The following is an 8,582-nucleotide window of genomic DNA, read 5'->3' on the forward strand; positions in this document are numbered from 1 at the left end:
CTTGTGTCACAGGAGAAATGCTGGCCTTCCCATCCACCAGTAGTGTATGTTACAAGTCGGTTCTCTGTATGGTTGGTTGCCTCTAGTTCCTAGAGTGAGATGGCCAGGTCTAACTATGTCGTCCCTGTGCCCCAAAATGTTTGCAAAAATAATGGTGGAGTATTGTATTTTTACCCGGCCTTAGCAACTGTGCAAAATTTCATAAATCGGTAATGTCAGGAAGTATATTAAATTAAGGTTGCAAGATTTAAGGACAGACACGACAAAAAACATTGTGAGTTAAAGAAAAGCAAGTAAAAAAAATAAAATAACACCCAGTTATGATGCCAATTAATCAATTCTATAAGCATTTTTATATGGATCATAACACAAATAATCCATAGAAGAAAAGATTAAAGAAACATTAATAAACTATTTGTTAGACAATAAAAATAGAAATAAATAAAAAATAATGTCTAGCCTAGATCTAAAAAAAAGATATCCTTGTTTGACTGTTCAAATAACCATTTCGTATTCTTCATTTAATGACATTTATTAAGATGCAGTGACTAGTAAATGTAATAGTACAAAAAAATATGATTTACGACGCCAAAAAAAAATTGAGGTAAAATAATTTTGAACGTAAATATAATAGGACAACAAAAAAAATGATTTACGACGCAAAAAAATTGGAGGTAAAATAATTTTGAACGTATTGTAATACATTATTTCCTTTTCCTCTGGTATACGTAAGACAATAGACAATACTATTGTCTTACTGACAATACTTTGTCTTAGTACATGCTCTAATAGCATTCTTTAAATCAACTTTTGGTAAAAAATTTGCACAGATTCAAGAAAATGTTTACTGTACTTAAATTATTTTCATTTACCTTTTATTTTAATAAGAAACTCTTTTATGTTTTACTAAATAAAAGCTAGAATGTTTTCTTTCTAAATAAATCAACTAGTCTTATAGAGCTTCTGATATTAATATTATTGCAGTTAATTATTTGTAACATTATTATACAGATTGAGTTTTTTTCCAATTTATTTCATTATTTATCTTCATTTACATCTCTTCAAGCTACACTGTTGTGTGCTATATATACAACATCCATCAAGATGAAAGGTAATTGTGAAACCGCACTTCAACTACAGTTAAACAACAAAAAGGTATCCTTGTTTAAATTGCAAAGTACGGATTTAAAAACTGCTAATTTAAATAAAACAACACAAGATGAAGTTTGACTCGATGAAGTTTCTGTGCTAACTTCATACATCCATTCATAACTATTCATATAATTATGTAATGTAATAAACTTCAGTTTCTATACGTATACATTTAAAGTAAGTGTTTAAGCGAACGCGAATCATTAAGCAGTTTGTAAAATAACTTGCATTCAGTAGAAAATTTGTTCGAGGAATCTAATAGAATAAACCATCCAGAATAACATTACAGTAGACGATACGAACAACAGCTGTTGTCAACAGTGAAAATAAAAAGAAATCTTTATTATTAAATAATGGATTTTCATCCTGGAGTAATTCATACTGATTTTATAAACAAATTGGTTTCGATAGCAAAACAATAATGCTTGATTGAAACGACGCTTTAGCACAATCGGTATTTAAATTAATTCATAATAATAATAGTACTGAAACACCATTGTATTCAAACTCTGTTTTCATTTCCCTGTAAACAAATAATGTAATTACGAGGAGAGAGTAATGACAGCTGAAATATTATTGATTCAGATTTATGTATATCTGTAATCGTACGATAAACCTAGTCGGGTTCGTGACGAGTCTGAAGCTTTAGTTTCGTCTGGAGTTGTCAGCAGTTATTTCGATTGTAATCTAATACTTAACGACCGTAATTTATAGATCTTCAGATGACTACAAATGAATAAAAAGTTTAAAAAGAATCTGCGTAATTTTTTTATATTCAGCTAGTACACCGATTTTTTTTCTCTTGTATAAAGTCCTACCAAAAACAAACCTGAAATATTCGGCCGAATTCGTTTATCATAAAGTGTAAAAATCAATACACAACCCGAGTTCTTTTGCTTCCGTCAACCAATCCGGTTCGTATATACTGAGAAATACACAATATCCAACTGAACACTATCGGCTACAAAAGTCGAGCTGCCAACAAATTCACCTCTGCGCATGTAAAACGGGTGTTGTTTGAAAAAATTTATGGCAACGGCGTTGTTTAATTTTCTTGGACCTTGCATATAATAATTAAGAAATAAATTACACTCCGAGATTTAAACTCAAAAATTACTTTTACCTTCACGACCTTTCTTATTTAGTTACCTCAATTTTTATTGTACATTTGGTTCACCAAAAAACGTCAGGAAATTAAGAGACGTTGAGATGTTTAATAACGATCAGAGTCGATCACTCTTGCGTCTCACCAATATGGGTGGTGAGACGTAATATTTCACCAATATAAGATCGGCATGCCAAAAATGTTTGAATACCAGCCGAGGTGATATCCTCTGCCAGAACCTTTTGGAGACTAATGTGAATGAGATCGCTAATGAGCTTCATCCGTAAGGTGTTGTCCAAGTAAAGCGTATTATGAAATGTCAGAGCGGAGTGGAAGAACCTACTCCCTCTCTTGCACTAACGATAATTTTTCCCATACTACCGTAAAAAATAAGAGTAGGTTACCTGTCCGTTCGTGTACGACTAATCATCCCCAACCCACGGCGATGTTTCCAATGTCAAGGGTATGACCACACTACAACATCTTGCTCGAAAACTAAAGAAATTCAAAACGATACAACTGTGAAGAAGAAAAATGTGCTAACTGTGGTGGATCACATTCTGCTCGCTCACAAGTTTGTCCAGCATTTAAAGAAAAGAAGGTAATTCTCAAAATGTGTACCGTCAAAAGCTATCTTTTCCGTCCACCCGAAGAAAATATAAAAATGAAGTTCTCTATTGTCATATTATTATTAAAAGTTTATTTAAATTTTTAATAATATTAAAAATTCAAATAAATCAAGAAAGGTTTTGAAGAATTCCAAAAAATTTGATATTTTTAACTTTGATCGGCTCCCTCGCCTCTAATATTGCTCTTAAAGTATTTTGTACCGTCAAAAGTTATCTTTTCCGTCCGCCCGAAGAAAATATAAAAATACATTGAACTCTCGGAATTTGGTTAAACCAGACATCTCTTTTGCTGCTGCTATATCAAGACACGCCCCTGCAAATACGAGTCAACGATCCCAGCAGAAGATAATGCCTCGGATGATATTCAAAGATTTGTGGCATACCGATCTTATAATGATACCACCCGTATTGGTGATACGCAAGAGTGATAGTTTCTGGTCGTCATTAAAAGTCTCAACTAGTACCGATCCGTCTCTTAATTTCCTGACGTTTTTGGTGAACCACTTGAACCGATTATTACTTTATTTTTTCAGGAAAGGTATTTATTTTATATTGATATTTATGTACGGTTTGGGAGCAAATTTTCTCAAAATTTTGCAAATATAGCCCTACTTTATACTAAGCAGTACATGCGTGCATCCTTATTTCACCATATTTTAAAAACTTAACCCCAAAAATCGAAAAAAAGCTATATTTTTCTTTGTTGTATATTTTTAACGAAATTTTTTTTACTGTCTTCCTAGGGATAGTAGTGATGCAATAAACCACAAAAAATTCTTAAGGACAATATTACGGGTGAGGGAACCGATCAATTTTAAAAATATCAATTTTTTTCAATTTTTCAAAACCTATTTTGATTTATTAGAAATTTTAATATTATTAAAAATTTAAATAAATTTAATACTATTACAATAGAATTTCATCATAATTCACCTCCTCACCCACAAAACGAGATCTTAGGTAATTTTTTATTGTTTCTACACTTTTTCGTGAATTTTTTTTACTTTCTTCCATTAAACATACTAAACATAGAAAAATAAAAAACCTTTCTTGGAAGGTGATTTTTGAGGCGGGGAGCAGAAAACACTACAATGTTTTTTTAATTTTTAACCCTTTTTTGGTTATTTAAACCAAAAATCTGATATGGGCACCACATGACTTACTTATACGCCTATTAAATTACATATACACATTGTTTTAAAATGAAAAGTACATAAAATTTTATTTCATTAATAACTTCTGATAATTTTTCATATATATCTTTTTTTTTTTATTATTATTATTTAACTGTTATTTATCGTAAAACCTTTTGTACAATCAGAGGTTAATAGTTATTTATTAATATCAATACATTTAAATTAAAAGAAGGAGATAAAATCTGATTCGAACTGAAGTACCTTTCCCTTCTAAGATCCAAATATTACATTAATTAAAATTTAATTTGGCTATAACACTGGAACCAATGAAAATAGGTACCACTTATGACATATCGTTGAAAAGCTCTCAATGAGAGCTTATTACTGCAGTTAAGAAAAAGTCCGAAATCCGTTTTTTGTAATGGATTTTGAGGTTTTTGGACACTTTTGGTTCAGCCGATTGGAATCAAAAAGGGATATCACAACTAGATGTTACAACAGTTCTAAATCCAAAATTTCAATATCCTATGGCTAATTGTTTTTTAGTTATGTATTTATATATATGTATACGTACGTACGTACAGATGTCACGCCGAAACTAGTCAAAATAAATTCGGGGATGGTCAAAATGGATATTCAAATCTGAAAACGAAATTTTTCGCGAACATAATACTTTATTTCGTACAAGAAAGTAAAAATGATAATTTTACAATAAAACTTCATTACAAATTGCCCCAACCACAAAAAAGAAATCTTAAGTAATTTTTTCTTGTATAATTATTTTTCTCCTGCATAAGTATAAATAACCAAAGCCAGGAGAATATTAAATTTAGTTGTCAGCTTTTTTTTAAATTAAATTTGAATTACACTATTAAAGTTAAGGTGGAAGTGTTCATGAACAAGTTTTTTAGTATTGTTTTTATTAAAAACATTCAATAACCATTAGGAAATAATTTTTTTAAGCGAGTGTTACTATGCAATATGTTAATTTCATAAAATTAAAAAGTACCATTTTCAGGTGTTTATTTCACTCGATTTAGGCTTGTTTTTTATAACGATTATCATATCATTAGGTAATATGCTATGTAAGGTGTACAGATACATATACATATATATATTTTTTTCGTTATGGTCTCTTGGGCCGCGTTGAACTTTTTGCACAACAGATGTCTTCTGTCTGTTTTCCCATTACAATTTCATTTCGTCTCGTTTAACTTGTTTTTGTTCATCAGTCCACTGCCTCCCAGTTCTAGTCTTATCTGTAAGTTTCTGGAAAATGTGTTTATTATCTCTAAACTCAGTTCTGTTACACTCATCGCCTTCGTTCCGTTGTAGTTCGCTGAGGTCCTTCTTAACTTTGACGACCCAATCCGTAGTCGCTTTCATATTTGTTAAAAAACTAAAGACGCGCTTCGTTAACCTATCATCCGACATCCTGAGTATATGACCGTAGAACTTGACCCTTCGTTTTCTCATCGTCGACGTCAGCGGTTCGTTGTTCCCTTTATAAAGTCCTTCGTTACTTCTTAGTCTGTAAGATCCGTCTTCTAGTTTTCTTGGTCCCAATATTTTCCTCAAGATTCTTCTTTCACGTATTTCCATTTCCTTCAGTTCATTCTTTTTCCTGAGTATCAAACATTCTGATGCGTACAGTGCCTCTGGTTTGAGCACGGTAGTGTAATATCTTATTTTTGATCCGTATGATATACTTTTTTTGTTGTAGATATTCTTTGTTATCCCGTATGCTCTTTCTAATTTCCTGGTCCTTTCCGTGTTAGCTGCCTCATCGAGTCCATTAGCTTGAATAATTTCTCCAAGATTTTTGAAACGATCGACTCTCCTGATATTCCCTCCTTTTGTTTTTATTTCTTTCTCCTTGTGATGTCGGTATTCCATGTATTCCGTCTTCTCGTAAGATATCTGTAGTCCTGTCCTTATGGCTATTTCCTCTAGTAACTCTATCGATTCTCTAGCCTCTTCAACATTTTTTGTAATTATTGCTATATCGTCTGCAAAGACCAAACAATCCACTATTATTTGGTTTTTACCAGCTCCTAGTCGTATTTCTTTTAATCCGTTTTCCTCTTTCTTCTTCCGCCATTCCCTTATTATTTTCTCGAGGATTAGATTAAACAATATTGGCGACAGCCCATCTCCCTGCCTCAATCCCGTTTTAACTTCAAAGGGCTCTGATATTTCTCCCATAAATTTTATTTTGGACTGCGTATTTGTCAACGTTTGTCCTATTAATGTTTGCGTCTTCCTGTCTACTCCGAATTCCTTGAGCGTTTCCATCATTGACTGTCTGTCTATCGAATCGTATGCCTTCTTGAAATCTACAAATGTTACTACGGTGTTAATACCTCTCAATGCTCTTAGTCTTAATATATTTTTTAAATTGAAGATTTGTTCCACGCACGATCTTCCTCTTCTGAACCCTCCTTGATATCTCTCTCTCTCACTCTCTCTCTCTCTCTCTCTCTCTCTCTCTCTCTCTCTCTCTGTGTGTGTGTGTGTGTGTGTGTGTGTGTGTGTGTGTGTGAAATGCGCGCACATTTTGCCTTTTTCTTTATTCTATGATTAAGATATAAAATATTTAATATGAAGTTGGAATTTTTCCAAATCTGTTAATATCAATTTTAAATTTGAAAAATAAAACAAACTTGCAGATAAATGTGATTTTATTATTCAATAGGCCATGATGATCCGTGATTAATCTGAGCACTGTTGGTCCTTATTCGGAACGGTAATCGGCAATATAACGGATATACCACAGCAAAGAAACTAAGTTCTCATAGTTTAAATAATTACACGCAGTTACTTCTTCGAGGATAACCATGATTAATATATACTTCAGGAATTGTGACTGGCCAGAACCATTCATTACTTTAATCGAAAACAATAATACTTTATTGTAAGCGGTTAAATTTAAGGATTTCGTGATAAATCAAAATTATAAAATTTTTTGGCGGCATTTTGTTAAGTTGATGCAGTATGGTTTAATGAATAATGCGATAGGAAACCATTTCACGTCCCCCCCCCCCCATTTCTTTAGTACCAGCTTACAATGACTTGTATCTCCTCTTGTCTACAATATGTTTGCTTATGACATTTAATATGTATATTAATTATAACAAACATATCGCTTTGTAAACTTATTTTCTTGAGTTAACATTCCAAGAAAAAAATAAGCGCTAAATTTTCCAATACTCATGAAAAATCGTATCACCATACAAATTAGACGGTAAAATTAAGATTTCAAGATTTAGTTCTGCTATTTAATGAATTAGAATAGTGTAAAATATTCCTTAGAATGTTGGCGATTCCTTTTTCTAATACCATTTCTATTCCGTACAGAATTGTATATTTTGTCCGATAAAAATGTTCGTACAATAATGTAAAACTATTTCTAAGAATAAAATTTATTAAATCTAGTAATTTTATAAACAGAACCTAAAATGGTTTTTTATATCTATATAAAAATATTATCTTACATGATATTAAACACTTTATATTGATATTATTTTTGTAAATAATCTTGTAAATTTAAGTAAAATAAAATAACTAACTATTTATTCAGATGTAAGACATTACTAGCGTTAAGCGATAAGTTATTAACAAGTTATAATTTTTTTTAAATTTCATCATTTCTGACAATTAAGATTTATGTAGAAATTAATCAAGCGTAGTGCTATTAATTCGGAATAGGATTAAAATATAAAATAATATTTTTACCGTTATCCGTATTACATCATTCATACATGCATATGTCTGAAAAAAAAGGTAAACGGAGAAGTTACTAGTTCTCCACTAAGAACTAGTAACTGACAGTACTACTCTCTGACACCTAACTGACTACTCAGTTAGTAAAAAAATCATGCTAGATGATTTTTTTTTTTGTTAATGAATTTAGATTTTAAAAAGAATGAAGGTAGATATATAGACACTACCTGTTGTAATGTATGTTTCAGTAATTAATAAATCGTAAAGTTATAAGGTCCATTTATTATTAAATTAATTATAAAGATACAGTGACTTGGAAAAAATTTAAAGATTTTAAAAGGCATGTAGGCGATAATGGTATAACCCCTGTGGTTTCAAACATTATTGTTAAAAAATAAATTTACGTAAAAGAAAATTGATTACGTCGTATTTAGAAATTGATTACGTTTCTGTGAAAACACTCGGATACTGAAAAGCTAAATATGAAATATATGAAAAATATGATTATAATTATTACAGACTATCAATTATATGTTATTTATATTTTAAATAATTTTAACAGTAGTACCGATAACTCAGATATAGGTCGTGTTAATTTCCAATGAAATAAAACGTATTAGATAAAATTAAAAAATTAAATACGATTATTGGATTATTATTATTATTATTATTAACGATTACTACTAGAGCGTTGAAAACGCTCGATCATGGAAAAACGCTCGTTCAATTATGGAAAAATGAGTTAAGAGCGGCATCAGTAGTAGTACAAAGTAACAAGCCTTCGACACGCCCATAGGGCATATCTCGTCTGCCCTCGCCCCTTTGGGCCTTTGGCCA

This window comes from Lycorma delicatula, chromosome 1 (genome assembly GCF_047948215.1).
Source record: "Lycorma delicatula isolate Av1 chromosome 1, ASM4794821v1, whole genome shotgun sequence".
Taxonomy (NCBI): Eukaryota; Metazoa; Arthropoda; class Insecta; order Hemiptera; family Fulgoridae; genus Lycorma; species Lycorma delicatula.